The sequence below is a fragment of the Tympanuchus pallidicinctus genome, unplaced genomic scaffold (genome assembly GCF_026119805.1).
Source record: "Tympanuchus pallidicinctus isolate F22 unplaced genomic scaffold, pur_lepc_1.0 scaffold3, whole genome shotgun sequence".
NCBI lineage: Eukaryota > Metazoa > Chordata > Aves > Galliformes > Phasianidae > Tympanuchus > Tympanuchus pallidicinctus.
Window position 1 is genome coordinate 36,598,151 of NW_026294747.1, and position 17,707 is coordinate 36,615,857.

A 17,707-nucleotide genomic window follows, 5' to 3' on the forward strand; every position below is an offset into this window, starting at 1 on the left:
TGGACAATCCAGAGTCTGACCTCCCAGTAATTTCTTCCCACCCCTCAAATTACTGGAACCATGCCAGTAGGAATGGAAGGTGGGAGAAGCCGAAGAATAAAACTTTAAACTTTCAAACACACACAGAATGTATTTGTCTGGAAGTGTAAATAATAATAACACCAGTACGTGATCTACTAGGATCCTACAGAACTGCACAATATAGGTACAGTATCGAGAGTATCAGCTAGCAATATGTCCCATCACTTCCATTTTCTGAATACAAATGAATATTTCCAGTACTGTTGTTATTTCAAATCTCTTTTCAGTTCCAGGTATTACTTTTCCAAGCTCAGATATATTCTCAATTAAAACCCAGTAAAGAAAGCTCGAAGAGCAGCCTGTGACAAAGGCTCAGAATAAATTATAAAGGTTTCAGTAATTTAACACTGACATTTTTTTTCTACTAGGTTTAGTGCTAGGGACTGATCAGTTGTTAAAGACAGAAAAGTGTAGATTAAACATTTAAATCTTAAAAATTGCATATCTCACAGCTTTGTATCAGAATTAACTCAGCTTTACAGAACTTAACTTCAGCCAAATTAGCTTTGAAGTTAGTCTACCCTTGAAGATTAGTCCCTACTCCTGACAGATTTTACCAGATGCCTTGTAATTATAGCTGCAAGATACTACATGTTACATTTTAACATTTAGCTGGTTTTATCATTTCAATCTGTCAAACCAAATCCAACCTATCCAATCTATTACTATTAGATAATCTTCCCTGCATATATCTGTGAGACATCAGCTGAAGAGCACTTCATTTATGTTTGCTCTTGGAGCTTGTCCTGTTGGAGTTCCAAACACCATCAGCTCCCAGGGAAGCCCAGAAGAACTGGAGCACTATGCATCCTCCAGGATTGGATCATAAACTGAGTCATCAGCTTTGCAGCCATGGGGTACCTTGCTTTGCTAAGGAAACAAGATGCAAGAAGAAACAACCCTGCCAGAATCAGCATTTCAGCCCAGACAGTTTTAAAATACCAGCAGTCGGGGCAAACTCTTGGGGTGCTGGGCTCTCCCACTGCTTAACCTGGCTGGCAGTTAGAGCTGCTAAGCACTTACCAACTTAGGGTCAGCAGCTGCCACTGCCTTCAAGGACAGTAGCTTTAAATGGCTGCTGAAACATACAAAGGTCCCCAGCCTTTGTGTCTCCATGCAATTACAATGCGGTACTTTTGCTCATGAGCAGGTCAGCTGTGATTTTTCTCAGCCTTGGTTTTGACTGCCCTTGAAAACTTGCCAAAAAAGAAGAAAAAAGGAAAAAGTTCTTGCCAAGGATACAGTGAAAAATAAGAGGAGAATGTGGGAAGAGTGTTTATTTATGTTTAAGGGGAAAATAAGAGAGACCTTCTTGCTGAATAGGTTAACAATTATTAATTTAATTCAGTCATAGTTTCAGAAATTGTACCACACAAAAGTCTGTAATGCTGAGTTAAGGTATCAACAGTAATAAGATATGAATCTTGATGAAGTATATGAAAAAGATAAACATCTTCCTTGATGGCTTCCTCTTTCCAGTTAGTATGTTGGATCTGATCACTTACAGGTGGAGGAATGGGGCTTTTCTCAGAGACTTTGTTTCTACCAGGACCTTCTTGCTGTGAAACCCCAACACACTAGCATTCTACTTGAAGGGTCCTAATGCTGTACATAAATGCTAAGTTAAGGATATGGTCAAGGCTGGTGTAACAATATCTCCTTTGCTTGCAGTTCCAAAAAGAAAAACAACAATGACAACCCAAAATGCACAGGGACCCCCAAAGCACCAAAAATCAAGCAACGAGAACAGCAAAAACAGAAAAACAGCAACAAAGTGAGTCTTACTGAAATCTTGAACAGGTCTTCAATTAGAATCGTAGAATCCTTAGCGTTCAAAGGGACCTTTAAAGGTCATCTAGTCCAACTTTCCTGCAATGAACAGGGTCACTCACAGCTAGATCAGGTTGTCCAGGGCCTGGTCCACCATCACCTTGAAATTCTCCAGGGATGGAGCATCCACCATGTCTCTGGCAACCTGTTCCAGTGCCTCACCACCCTCACATAAAAGTCTTTTTCCTATATCCAACTTAAATCTACCCTCTCATAGCTCTCATTACAGATTCTATTACAGAGTCTTCCCCCTTCTTTCTTGTAGCTCTCCTTTAGATACTGACAGGCTGTTCTCAGGTCACCTCGGAGCCTTCTCTTCTCCAGGCTGAACAGCTCCAGCCCTCTCAGCCTGTCCTTGTAGGTGAGGTGTTCCATTCCTTGGATCATTTTTGTGGACCTTCTGTGAATACCCTCCTACAGGTCCATGTCTCTCATATACTGAGAACTCCACATCTGGATGCAGTACTCCACTTGAGGCCTCACCAGTGCAGAGTAGAGGAGCAGGATCACCTCCCTCAACCTGCTGGTGAGCAAGATGATGCAAGATGCACCTTTTGATTACTTAAAACATTTTTTTAAAAACTCTGTTTATCCTTCCTTTTATTTCCAAAAGTTGAGACACCACAACTGATTTCTTACTCCAGAAGCTGCTTGCAATCCCCTAGCCGTTAGCCAGCTCTCCTCCCATTTCTAGACTCCCTTGCAGAAAGCTGCTGGATGGTATAAATAAGACATGATCTTCCCTGCTGGGTTTCTTTATGTTCAGTTTCCCCACTTTTTGAAGGACAAACTTCTATAAATGTGTCTTTACCAGGACTAAGACCAACACTGAACTTTTCCTTCAATCAAAGCAATTACAAGGTATCTCTCTTAGTCAGCAATGTTCACTATGCCAATAGGAGCTTAACTATCTCAGCATTTCTGCCAAATGTCACAGGAATTAGGTGCTGGGTTCAGAAATTACTGGCAGAGTTGTTCATCTATGTTGCTAACAGGACTTAGTTGTGGTTAATTAGGCTACTAATGTAGCAAGTGAGGTTCCTTCTATGCAGATTTTTTCTATCCCAGCTGATGAGCTTGGCCACACATCTTTATTGTGATAGAGCAATAACAGATTCATCATTTTCTAACTGGCTATTAGTGGAAGTGAATTGCTCTGGTCTGTGTTTAATACACTATCGACACATCTGATATGAAGGATGTTACTTATGCCTGACAGCTATACCTCTAAGTCTAGAAGCAGCTTCAATAGGAAGAAAAAGGGGTTGGGTTTTTCATACCAAGCTGTAGTCTGAGCTGTACAGCATTATCATGTAGCATTACCTGCCCAAAACTGATGTTAGCCAGATAGATACATAGATACATATGTGGTGCAGCTTGATATTCATAAAGCCACTGTTCACTGAGGTACCCAGCTTGTGGTACTCAAAATTCCTACTTGTCTTAGGAAGAGTAAGAAGCTACTGCATCTGTACTATTGCTAAGCACATCCAGGACACCTTTGGTCCCTATGCACTGGCTGGCAGTGTAGGATGACAACACTCCCTGACAGAGGTGCAAAATCATTAGAACTTCTATATTAGAACACATAGAAATAATTACTTTCTGTGATCACAGGCATCCAAAAAAGAAACAAGACACAGATACAAGTGCTCTGTACAGGTACAGATAACAAACAAATTCCGTACCCTCAAAGCTCAGAAAGACAAGGAGTACACTATATCTTTAAAATGAACCAGCTTTTCATAGTAATTAAATAAGAACTTTCAGAAGATAATCTACCGTTCTCCACTTACAGAATTTTTCATGGTCTCTTGATCACACAAAATAACTAATCAGTGCTGAGATTTATGTTTGGAAATCATTTATTTACCCTCTGTTTTCCTTCAATGCTATTACAGTGTCCAGTTTAAATCTTTAATCTACTTCAATTCTGGAAGGCTGATTAACAAATATTAAGTATAAATATGCTGAGTGGGCATTGAGAAAGAAGATGAAGTGAAGGTAATAGCTGTGGAAGGGAGGGTAATGTAACAATTTTTCTAATCTGTTGTGTATTCATCATATGTGATTATATTTTCCCTCTCACATCATGTCCAGAAACTGATCTCCCAAAACTAACCCCTGACTTCTTCCACAATTTGGAGCTCTCCATCATGTGTTTACAGCACTGCCTGTCTCTTCTCTCCCCTGCAACCTATTGTGCCAGACCTCATCCATCATAGGTTTGCCCTCTGGCAGTCTATTGAGACAAGCTGTATTCATGTGGATACTCACCTGTTGCCCTCAAGCTGAGATTTTTCTCTAGTGACTTGATATTCCGGCTGTAGCCTCAAGCTCATAAACCAGTCCGATGTTGCTTCGTCAGGGATAATACCACCTGAGAAGTTTTTATACTAGGCACCAGCAGTGAAAATAGGCCATGGTGGGAAAAAACTGCTGTATTCATCTTTGTTTTCTTCTCTGCCTAATGTTTTTTGACACTTGGTTGAAAAAAGTTGCAAATCTGCCTAACTAGACATATAACCACATCATCTCTCTATGCCCCTGAGAGCTCAAGGGATAATGTTAGCAACAAAAGTGTTGTGACAGAGCAAGGTATGCTGCCGTGGCAAAAAATGCCAACAAAAAATACACAGAAAAGGCAAAGCTTAAAGATTTCATTTTCCAAATTAGATATGTGAATGAGGATAATGTTCTCTTGGGATGGAAGTGGAGAATGAAATACTAGCTAATAGAACATATTTATCCAGGAAGATGTATTTAGATATGCTGAAAAACAGTAGCAAATATTTATGTGTATGAACTGTGATTAGATAAAGCATGTCCTTAATTTCTCCTCAATAAATCCAACACTTTACTAACAACACAGCATAACATTTTTATATTTACTCACTGACAATAGTATTTTGTGGATGGTCTGACAAATCCATTACAATGGAGCAGCGTGGCAGGATAATGCCTCCAAGATGGAAACAAGAGCCTCTGCTCTGCCTATCCCATAAATACCATTATGTTTCTGTTTTTGCTATGGTGGCTGCTAGCTGGTTACCATGTTCCTTCTGTAGTCATTCACACCCCATGGAATTACTGCTTGCTGAAGAGAAGATATACAAGAAGACATCAGGCTCTGCAGCTACCTACCAATACTGTTCCCTGTAGGCCCATGCCCCATGTCACACCTGCAGAGTGATTGCACTCCTTTTCCTCAGTCCTTAGTGCAGACACATCTAGCATTGCCCAAGTTCTCCATTTCACTATGTGAAGCCATTAAGTTATTCTAAAATCTCACTGAGCAGAACAATACCAGTCTCTGTGAGAGGCAGGATCTTTCACTCTGAACACCGGCCTGAGATTTCACCATAAACATTTAAGATCTTCCAAATGCTTACATGATCTTCCTTTAGTTCTGATATTGGAAGACACTCAGGAAATACAGGTACTTTTCTTGCTTCAGTCATAGGTTTTCTGTGCTGTCTTGGAAGGACTTGCAAATAAGCAGACCATTTAAATTGGTAGATGACTCAGTGAGCAATAGTTTCTGCCTTCTTTCTATCACATGGAAAGCTTTACTGAGGCATTGCTATCTTTGCTTTTTATCTTATATGCCCAATATATTCAGGAACTATCTTCACAATATCTTTAATATCTCCTTCTAGATTGCTTATTTCATTGTAAAGGAATATAAATTTACATAGCTGCAATAATTGGTTGCAGCCATACAATGGTATTGCAGTATAGCATCTTACTTGTGCGTTTTTAGTTTCATGGTGGATTAGAATAAATATTTTGTTAATCAACAAAATCTGGCATCTATTCAAAACACTATCTCAGAGATACATTCATTCTTATGCAGATGATGTTCTAATGATTGCTTTCATTTTCAAAGTTATGTTGAGGCATTCAAAGTCAACTCTATTAAGCTGATAGATCCAGATCTGTCATTTAGGTAAAGAAAAGCTCGTTGTAACATGTAAGTGTCTGGCCCCCATAATGTCATTTACAGCTCTGAGTTATGTGCCTAGGCACGATGTTTCAAAAGGCTTTTAACTCCACCTGGATTCACCCCAAAAGACAGAACTTCTAGAAGAGTTTTTATTCTCCCTGGATCTCATTTTATTTTACCAATGTGTGTAACTGTGAAAAAACTTCTAGTCTTCATGAAATATTGCTTTCACATCCTGGCTTAATCTAAATTAATGCAAGAGGCACTGTCAAAAGTTCACACCCATACTTTCAGTGACATATGAGGACTAACAATTATTTGGCAGTTATGGCATTGAAATATTGATAGTCTTCTTTGAAAGCTTTTTTATGTTATTATTTGATGTTTGACTGTTTTACTTAATACCAGTGTGCAAGCAATTTGCACCTAATTACACACTTGTCACTTAACTCCTACTTGCAGTTTTCCACACTACTCTTCCTGTTAAGAATGAATTAAAAATCATATGTCTGCACTTGATTTTTCTCTTGTAAAGTCTTTGTGTACAGGAACACTGATGAAACTAACTATATAAGAATAAATTAATCATGAGAGAATTCAAAATAATTATAGCTTTCAAATGACTAGTCTAAGGTTTTGGGGTGATTCTGAAAACATTAGTGAATAGCCTTAGAAAAGCCTTAAAATTACCTCTGTTTTTCAAATGCTTCCACTTTTAGGGCACCATATTGCAAGGACATGGACAACAGAAAGATGTGGATCTGTCTTGGTAGCTCAGATTCTGCGTTCTGGTCATAATTACTGTTTTTTGGAAACAAATATTTTAGGAAGATAGTTTACATTAATTTTCCATAAAGCAATGCCTGTGCATGCATGGAATGATATTCAGGCCATGATCTCCCACAGCCTTTCATATGTACTACTGTCCAGGTAGTAGCATCTATTAACCTACTATATCCAAAAAACAGTTTTTTGGATGGAACTGCAGTGGAAAGAATAAGCTTTTGAAAAGCTGTCATTAGAAATAGAAATTTAAGAGTGTCCCTTTTGCACCACTCCTTAGAACTCTGTCTGAAAGTTGGGAAAGGACTACAGCAAAGAAAGAGCAGTGAGAAGTCACTCACAGTTAATCAAGTGTGATCAAAGTGAATCCACTTTGATATATAACATTTTCCTAAACTGATGCTTACATGGAAGTTTTTTAAAAACATTTTTGAAATGAGGAAATAGGATAATAAAAGTCCAAATCACTCCATGCCAATTCTGGTATACTAAATTTTAATATTATTGACAAGTTCTTATAAGGAGTAGAAAGGAATGGTAACAAGTTACAGTGAACTTAGAAAGCGTATAAAAATGATTTGTGTCTTAATTTGTTCTTTAATGAATTTCATTTCATAATGAAAATATGTTAAGTCACAAAGAATGCATCAGAAGACTGCAGTTAAGAAAAATATGAATAGCTAACGCAATGTTAAAAAATAGCTAAGGATGATTTAGCTTGTGATCCTAAAGTCATTGTATTCTTCTGTATAAGAGGGCTGCAGGACCCAAGGGGGTATGAATTATTTGAGACTTGCCAGAACACAGAACTATTCTGCTGCAACCATCATTGCCAGCTGCACACCAGCAGAACAGCCTGCATCCCAGCCAGCTGGGGAACTTGCTGAGCAGTTAAAGATGATCTCCCTGAAGGGGGAAGGGAATCCCCTGGAGGGGAAGGCTTTTAATGTACTCTATCTGTGAAGAAACTGCATTCCCATTAATACCTCAAAACTATCTGCACATCTTTCTATATTTATCTGGGGAGCTGTATCCTAGGATGATTGCAAAATACAGCTGTTGGGTACAATGACTTTATTACCAGACTGTGGGAGATCTAACATCTGTCTGTGGCTTTTCCTTCCAAACCACAGGAAGCTGTGTGCTGGTGTACAGCATAAGGGTTATGGATTGCCTCCCACATTGTATTTGCCAACAAAACAATGTAAATCCCACTGTGCCCTTGTGCTTTATTCAAACTGTGTTTGCCACATAAGCAACAACAAGCAGTTTGTAGCCTTCAGAAGTGTGCTGCTGCAGTTTAGCAGATAATTAGCAATGTGCATGGTTATTTTTGCATTTCAGCTTATTTGCAGTAAAGATGCACAAGCACTCTTGCACATTTTTTCCTGAGCAGAGCCTTGGTTCCTGAATTTGGACTGCAAAGAATAGAGCAACATTAATCATGTAGTATTTCACAGCTTCTATTTTTGGTTGACAAGGACAAGTAGAGAAACATGAGTTGTGCACTTTTCTGTGCTCTTTGTAGTGAGACATGATGTAGCACCTCCTGATGAGGGGTTCCTTAGGTGCTGAGATCAGAAACTGCTGGAGTGTGCTACAGCTCTCATCTCTCATGTGCAACGGGAGATCCCATGGAAATGAAAATGGAGGAGTAGACGTGTGTTATAGAATCATAGCATAATTAAGGTCTGAAAAGACTTCTAAGATCATCTTGTCCAACTGTCCCACCATCTCACCATGACCCATCCCCACCATGCCCACTAAACCATGTCCCTCACTGCCACATCTACATGGTTCTTGAAAACCTCCTGGAACAGTGACTCCACTGCCCCCCTGGGCATTTTGTCTCATATGCCTTGTCCTGAGGCTTCAGTCTGAGCCTGCAAACCAAACCCCATAGAAGCTCTGTAGGTTCCTGGACTGACATCAATATTACTAAGTGGAGGAAAGAGATGATGATAAAATCATGTGAGCGCTGCAATTTTTACAATTCACATCACACGGGGGGGCGATGAAGAAATAAAACAAACTCAGAGAGATCTAGGAGACACAACTATCAGAATGTAAAATGAGCTTCATTCAATATGTAAATCAAACTGAATCTGCATTTGCTTTCTCTCTTACAACAGCCTGTAATTAGGACTACACTGACTGCTAACAGTGTAGCTGTTTGTTGGTGATTTAGGAGCCAAAAGAAAATCTAGTTAATCCCCTAACACTGCAAAAGGCTATGGCTAAGAGAAGAGTTTCATTTCATGAAACAAAAACATGAAAATGACCCACTGATGACCAGGAAGTTATCTTACGGAGTAGACTAGTCCCTTTAACATACAGTTACATTTCTGGCTATCTCAAAATCCAGCTAAAGATTAGAGGAGGAAGAAAATAAGATTGTATTATTAAATTAAATATTTGAATGTGTCTGTCTCCAATCAAAAAAGTAAGATACTTAAAACCTTACAGTGATTGTATTTTGTATGCATATGTTCAGTTGCTTACCATGATAACATTATAGTGTACTTTATTGAGTGCTGGGTATTGTTACTGGTCAATGCTAACAGTATATTGTAAAGAATAATTTTCAGAAATATGGCCCTTAAAGGCATTTTCAGCTGGAGGTCCTCCGAATTAGCTGCTAATGACTTACATGACTTGCTTATAATGTCTAGAAGGTTATTATGACAGAGCTTATAATAACTCAGGATATAAATTTTAAAAAGCTACTTAGATTTGACTTGCCTTTTAAATTAGCCCAGTGTAATCAAGACTGTTACCTTTATAAATAGGAGAGGTTTGAATTACCTAAAAAACAAAATACACTCAAAATTACATTGAGAAACAGCAAAGCAATCACAATGGACAAGAAAGTTGCTTGTATCACACAGCTGGATAGCTCCATGAATAACCTCAAAAAGAGTTAGAATAATATTTCTAAAGACAGAAGATCGATGTGAAGATATGAGGCTGCCCAAAATTAACCAACATGTGTATTACATGTTAAGGAACCAGGCTGTAGCCATTCTTTAGCACACTTCCCTGAAATATAATTTTCGATATAATCAGGACCAAAAACCTACAGAGATCACTACACTAACATTTTGCCATGTTAATGAACAATTGATTTTCTAGATGAATTTTATTTACTAATTATGCTAAACATTGATTATCACAATAATTACTGATTCCACTTCTTTCAGCATTTATCACTGGGTTTTAACTGTCCTACATGAGCTCCAGGAAATTCACACTAAGTTAATTATTGTAGCAAAACTATCATAGGAATTTTTAAACAGGACCTTATAAGAAGTACATAAAAATGATATCACAGATTTATTGCCCACTGTCATCAAGTTGATCCCTAGATTTATATCTTGAATTTTATAATTGAAATACACCAGTCATTAAAGCATGAAGGTGAAAATATAGTCTGAATCTAAATTTGATATATCATGATACAAACCTAAAACATTCTGATTCATCATGGTCTCTAAGAACCAAATTCATGTGACCTAAGTTCTACTGAAGCCCATCTTAGATGGCATTTTCTTTAGACTGGTTCTTTAGAAAAGCCTAACTATGAAAAATGATACTCAATCTCAGCAAAAGCTGTTTTAGTAAAACAAATCTGGATTTTCCAGTAGAATACTTCAATTTTAACAAATGACTACCAGATTATTATTATTATTATTATTTTAAAGAACTCCATCTCTCCTAAACAATGAGCTTTGTGACCATACTCAGCTTGGTTCACCCAGGTCTGCAGTGCAGTGTATCTCTTGCTTGTGCCCCTTCTGCATGAAACAGGTGGAACCAAGATGGTTCATGAAGGTTCAGAACTAATTTTTCTAACACTTCCAACAGAACCATGGTAAGCCTACCAGAACAGACCCGGTAAGCCTACACAGTGATATGTTTCTTCTCTTAGGGTAATAAAATGTTTTAATTATCATAAGCCATCCCCCCCGATCCTAACAAAGATGCAGTGTTCACTGCAGAGCTGTCTATAGATTTCTCCACAAACATTTACAGTAGTGAAGGTGAATATCACACTGTTTAGCATCCTTTTTTCCAGATAAAAACCCAGTTCTGTGAGAAGCAGAGCATTCACAACTTCCATTGATTTCAATACAAATTAAACATTCCGCTTTTTCACAGAATTGCATGTAATAAATGGGTATGTCACATCTCACAGATGCTGTTATTAGTCTATGAATAGCATCAGTTGAAAGACTGATCTCTACAAACGCTAAACTGCTGTAAAATACATTTTAAACATCAGCTGTAAGAATTTCGTTTTCTCTGCAAAAATCAAATGTCTTCAAACTATTCTTCATCTGCAGTCCCAGCAGCTCACACAGCCAGAATGAAATCACATTTGGACTTCTTGATTTGATTTTAATCATAGTAATTCTCTCCAGTTTTACTGACTACAATGGCATGAAGTCCCTTGTGCATAACTCTGCTTTTGAGCACTTTTTTTCCTCTTCTCTCTTAAGTATATGATTGTTAAAATCACTTCTTCTCACTCGTTCCTGCTTGCTTACAGTATAAGTCACACTTACAGAGGACTTTTCCAACTTTTTGCTGGATGCTTACGCCAACGCTGGTAGGGGATTCACAATTGATTTCATCTCTTGTTTTGAGACTAGATGCATCAGGCACTCTAATCTTTACTCCTGCAATAACATAGAACTTATGGCTTTACTACTACATGCAATTTTCCCACTATCCACTGGCATGGATAGTAGTCAGCACAATCAGACAGCCGTTTATAATACTGTATATGTATACATATACATATATATACACTGTATATATATATACATAATAACAGACTGGTAACATTTCTTGGGTCTTCTTGACCTCTGAGCTGTTGTATGGTCTATGTGTTAACTAGACAGTGTGGTAGGAAGAAGTTAGTCATTCTGTTGAAAGTTGGGTGTTTCTAACAAAGAGATGTACAATCTGCTAGTGTGGCTGCACATTTGGTCATACAAATGGTGTCACTGTGTCCAGCAGCTCTCCTGTCAGAGGACAGTGCTCTCCATGGCTGAGAAAAGACTGTTCATCTGGCTCAGCAACACTTAACGGAATTATTTGTTTGCTCTCTTGTTTGTACTGGATGCATTCCCTGTATGGGGAAAGATGTCCTTGGAGGAAGATGATGAAATATCAGCATTTATTACTTGTACATGACGTATTGTATTTAAGTCAGTTTTCTGCTTGATTATCTTGACAGCATCACAACATTTTCACACAGAGTTACATTTTAGTGATGTACTTTATCAAGGATAACTAATTAAATGATAACAACATGCATTTGGTTATTTCTGAAGATGTACTGTGCAGAAGTCCCCTTCCTCCTCTTCCTTTCAACAGAAGTAGACAGAGGATGGAAAAACAACATATTTTTGCAAGGCAAAAGCAAAACCCAAATAAACTAAACAAAACTAAAATAGTGTCATCATCCCACAGAGTCCAAATGTATTCAAGATAATAATAATAATGCAAGCCAATATAAGGGTTTTTTTTTTAATTAAATTCCACATGATGTAATCAAATACTTTTCAACATCTCATCTAGGACTGACGAAAAATAGCAATAAAATATGGTCAAGCCTTCTGTACTTCCTGAAGTCATTACTAGCTAAAAGCTTATGATGCTCTGACAGCCTTTAATGAAATCAAATATCTTTGCTGTTCTCAACACATGCTTTCTTTTATTTTCAGTGTATTGAACTACATGGTTAAAAATATAACAGTAAAGGCTTGAACTAATAATTTATTAACTTATACTGAAAAGACGAGAAGGACACCTTGAATATTCAGTTAGTACTGCCATAGGGTTAAAAGGAGTGAGAACTGATAGCTTTGATAATGAGTATGTAAGAACAAAAATGACTGCCAGCATTTCATAAACTGAACAAGCTGTACAACCACCAGATGAGTTAAACAGGAATGTTTTCTTGCATAATAATAGATTTACTTTGCATAAATAATGCATTAGAATTTTACAAGCCTCTCCATCATACGTTTTGCTATTAATTTTTTTTTTCTGTTACAGTATCACAAAAGGTTGCATTGCAGATGCTAAAATGATTTCCAAGCTGCCAGTGTCACAGGTATACTGAGATATGTTATTTCTCCTTTGGTAGAGTTTCTGGTTCCATCCTGCATGCAGGAATCATTCCTGATTTACTGAAATTAATTTGTACTAAGGATCATTAACATTAACAGCATTCAGACAAAAAAATCTTTTCATAGGCTAATCCTCCTCTCCTTGACCCTCTATGTTCAAAATAGTTTATGCTGTTAAACACTATGACAAGACTGCATCCTTATGCTGCTTAATTTCATCCTGTCTCCCCCATTATTCTGTCAAGGACTTTTTTTTTTTTTTTTTTTTTTTTAACCAAGATCCTCTTTTATGAATTTTCAAGTATATATTATACTTAAATTACCAGACCCTTTTCAAGTTTCAACTTAAGCCAGTATTGTGGTAAATTTTTTTATAGTTTACTCTTATTTGAACTGTGGCATCTCAGAGTAACCTGACCAAATAAATAAGCTCTCTAGATGGAACAAAAAATATATGATACGTTTGTTGAATTTCCCCCTGCTGGAATAAGAAGCATCTTTGACACAAAGCTCTATGTAGAGACATATGTCTTCAGGGACAGTATGAGAATCAATACTAAGCTCTCCCATGAGCCTGAGGGCAAACCAGTAAGGACTCTTTCAGATAACCCAAATCTACCCTCTTTTAGTTTAAAACCTCTCCTTGGATCTGTTTTGCTTTGTATAAATGCCAGATAGTTCATGGAGGCAACTTCCCAACACCTACTTGGCAGACAGACAACTCCTGTGCAGTTTGGAAGGATAAATTATAGGTACTGCTGTGATTTAGTCCCCCAAGGTCTTTCAGAGCCCAAGTATCCTTACCACAAACCCACCAGGTACTCATCAGTCATTATTCCCTTCTTCTCATTGTTGCCAGAAAGCAACGTGGTTTTCTTTTTTCCAAAGTCGGGTACATTTCTAAAGTTACTGTTTTCATAAAACATCATTTTTGGGGAAAGAAATATGACTAAAAATAATCCAAATTGTTTTTTCTCACAAACATTATCATTAAACCTCATTCTCTTTACAACTGCTCCAAGTTTTTTATCTTCCATTACCTGTACCACTTTGAAGCTGTCTATCTATATGTGTGTCCTCTCAGATTACTTAGTGTCCCAGTTTCCTCAGGCTGGCTCTGGGACAATCCAGTTTCTTACTACAGCAATTGCTGTTCCAGTATAATAGGCAATATAAAGCCTATATACTGTCAACCCTCTCAGTATATGCTGACAGCATATACCTATACTTCAGTTTCTCTTACAGCAGTTTTCAGTGATTGCTTGACTTTGAAAGGACTCCTTTTTTTCTTTCTTTTTTTTTTTTTTTTTTGCCCATATAACATTCTGGAAACTACTTTTGTTTAAAAAAATTGTTCCCCAAGCACAGGCTGCATGGCACATTACACACATTATACCAAAACACTGCCTGGTTACAGACATTTCAATTAGACATATAACAAGAAGAAAACCCCAGTATTTCAGAAACTTGCATATGCAAAAATACTGTTGATACCATTCATCCTGTATGAACTAATTCTAAGTTCAATACAAGGGATCCTACATTCTCTTAACGTGGTGCATGCACAAAAAATATTGCAGCTCTTTACTGTAGAAATGAGGTCATTCTGATCTGCTGCTGCACCCACTGTGCAAAACCCCACATACGTTGAGCAAAATCTACCAAGGTGAATTCTTGCCCAGATTCAAGACTCCTTTTTCTTCTTATGCCAACTGGTCTATTCACTGAATAAGAAGGAGCAGAAAACTATGAATGATGTGTCAGTCATGATGGCTTAAGAATGTATGTGATGCTAAGTTTGCAGGTAAAACATATTAACTTACAGTAGTGAAAAATACAGTTGAATGAACAAGTAAGCTTTCTGGAATGAAAGTTGTTTTCCTGGTCTGAAATAGAAACCAACTCTGCAGAGAAGAACAAGATGATTGGTAGCTATGAGAAAGAAGAGGATGTTCGCAAAAGAAGAGGTGAAACCATACCTAGGCCCTGTGGTTAGAAGAAATACAAAGATATTTATCACATGTAGCACACTAGAAGTTTGACTGCAATTGCTGAAAGATTATAGTTCATGATAAAATCAATATCTTGATTGTGCCTACAATTTGAAGGCAGATGGTAGAGCAAGAAACTTCCCTGCTCATATTTAAAAGTATTTGTAGGTCTAGAGGCAAAAAGATTTCCACCACTTGAAGGGGTAACTCATTTGATGACAGTTATTTCCTTCAGTGAGTCTGTCAGGGAATATAACCAGATAGGTTTTACCCTCACCTGTTCCTTGTGAAGTCATATGATATACTGAATAAAGTAAATACATATTCAGTGACATGGGAAACAAATTATGTGAGAAAAAGGCATGCAGAAGAATCTGGTTACACTGTATATCTCCTATAGTTTCCACTGGGTAATTCCACAGTAGTGCTAGCAGCAAATTGCATTCTGTGACTTTTTATATATCAGTGCAGTCAGCATACTGATATTTTAGCGTAAGGCTGTTTAGAGATACTTCTGTCTCTCAAATCTGTTTTTGTGGTTTTTTGGTTGTTTTTTTTTGTTGTTGTTGTTTTGTTTGTTTGTTTTTTAAGAACTTCCATTTTGAATACAAAGGATTTCAAAATAGGAAATTCTCCTTAAATTCAAGCAGGTAAAGTTGATAGAACGACTGCCTCAAGAACTGAATATCTCACAATCTATAGAGCCAAATGAAATCACTATCCTAAAGTTCTTGTATTTGTAATTCAAATTAAAACAAAATATTCTAAAGAAAAGCAGCATGTATTGTAATTTGTTGTTTTCCAGCTATACTGACTGCTTTGGTTTTAACCCAGCAGACAGCTCAGAACCACAAAGTCACCCACTCGCTCTCCCCATGTCTATCTTTAGTGCACAGCTTGTCACAGTCAATGGGAAATCTGCAAAGAATTATGAGAAAAGCTGGACAAGAGAACAGTGGTCTGTAAATAGCGAGCTTCTTTATGTGAGAACTTGGTTGGCATGGTCTCCGCTCTATAGCAAGTAAAAACACAGAAAGATATAACCACTGTATGGCCCTGAGAGATGTTACTGTGAGAAAGATAAGAACTGGACAAATGCATAACAGAGTAATTCTGGTTCTCCTCCATACATTCTTATATTACTGGGTGGATTTTGATCTTTTATCTCTTGTTGCACACCTTTAATTCTGTCTTTGACTGCGATTTGAGAAATGCTCTGTGGTAAAAGTCAAATTTGTTTTCTTCATACACGTGAGTTCCACCATGGGATGCAAAAGGTGGCCAGTTATCTTTTGGAACAGCCCTGGCAGCTATCTCAAGGGGATTCCCAGAACAGACTAACTTCTAACAGTTTATGCAGTTGAAATCCTCCCACTGGCACTAAAGGAAAGAAATATCATCCAGAGCAGCCTCCAGCCCTATCCTAGGGCCAAGACTTGAGTTCAGACCATGGTTCACCCAAAGAATCAAAACCAAACTGCATGAAAATGTGGCAGCTGCGTTACACAAGGTATCCATGTAAGATCAACGTAGTTTACCATTCCAAATCTGCTCAAACCGTTTTGGCCAAATACTGTTTGTCCAAATTTAGCAAGATTTATGGTGGTCTAACTAACATGTGGTTCAACATCCACCATAAATCTGGTATTAAAGCTACTATAATTTTTTTTTATATGTGTATGTGCCTGACTGTGATGGGTGAGCACTATGGCAGTGCAAAAACCCAGAGTTAAGGCCTGTGAAAGGATAGCCTCAATATTCAATAACATGAAATCTTACTGTGAAAGTTATGAGTTTGCTTAAGAAACATTTTGAAGTGGAAACTTTCCCAAGGCATAATGATTAATGCAAGTTACTCCACTGGCTATCAGACTGTAGGGTACCTGACTTTCTTTGTGCATTTGGAAATCTGTCGGTCTGTCAAACAAGTTTGTATTTTGAATGCAACACGAGGGGAATAAACTAACGGCTATAAAAGATCACAGCTAAATGTGCAGTAAAATCTGTGTTTATCAAATGCTCTTCTCCACATCCTTGAATTGCAAGTTTGCATTTTAAATTCAAATTTTAAAAATCCTGTAAATCTGTTTGCTTAGAGCAGTACACATTATGAGCCATATAAATGCTTGCCTCTGATGTGTGTTTGATGTTAATTTTGTATGCTAGATCCTTGGGGAAGGTCATTCCAAAACAGCTCTATTTTCAATGAAGCATCAAATCTTTTCCATTTCTTCAAAATAACTCTTCGACTGCAAAGATGTAATAGTCCAGTTAAAGTGTATGTGAATGCATGTGCCTGTCTTGTAGCATGTGAATAACTAATAAACAACCGTTCATATTCCCAGAAGTTATATGATACATTACCAAATCCCAATCAGCATAGTCTACTTTACTCTTTTCACTCATTCTAGAGCTCTACAGTTGCAAACTACAAGTTTTGTCACTTGTAGGAATCAGAATGGGGTTTAAAATTGTGCAAGCTGGCAACTACACCTGCAGCTTTCTTCTTTATGATCTAATTTACAGCATTCTTTTCTTAGACAAATTATATTTAAAAAAAAAAAAAAAAAACCTAAAAAAGACTGGAGTAGCATTTCTGTTGTAAGAAGAAAAAATCTTTGCCAAATAAACTTCAAGGAAATATATTTAAGTAGAAGATATTTCTCAGGAGAACCCTTCTGTAGGATATTTCTCTAGATAGCTAACCTACAAAACAGACACACCAGAAATCTCCACTAATTCAGGTAGTTATTTGTCACCATGTACTGAGTTGAGGTGAATATTCATACCTAAACTAAATATTTCATTTATAAAGATCCATGTGGGAAATAAAATAGGATTATCATATTCCCATCACCCCAGACCAGTGGAATATAAAAATGTCTCCTTTTTTTTGTTTAAAAGCTAGAATTTTTCCTTAATCTTGTATCTGTTTC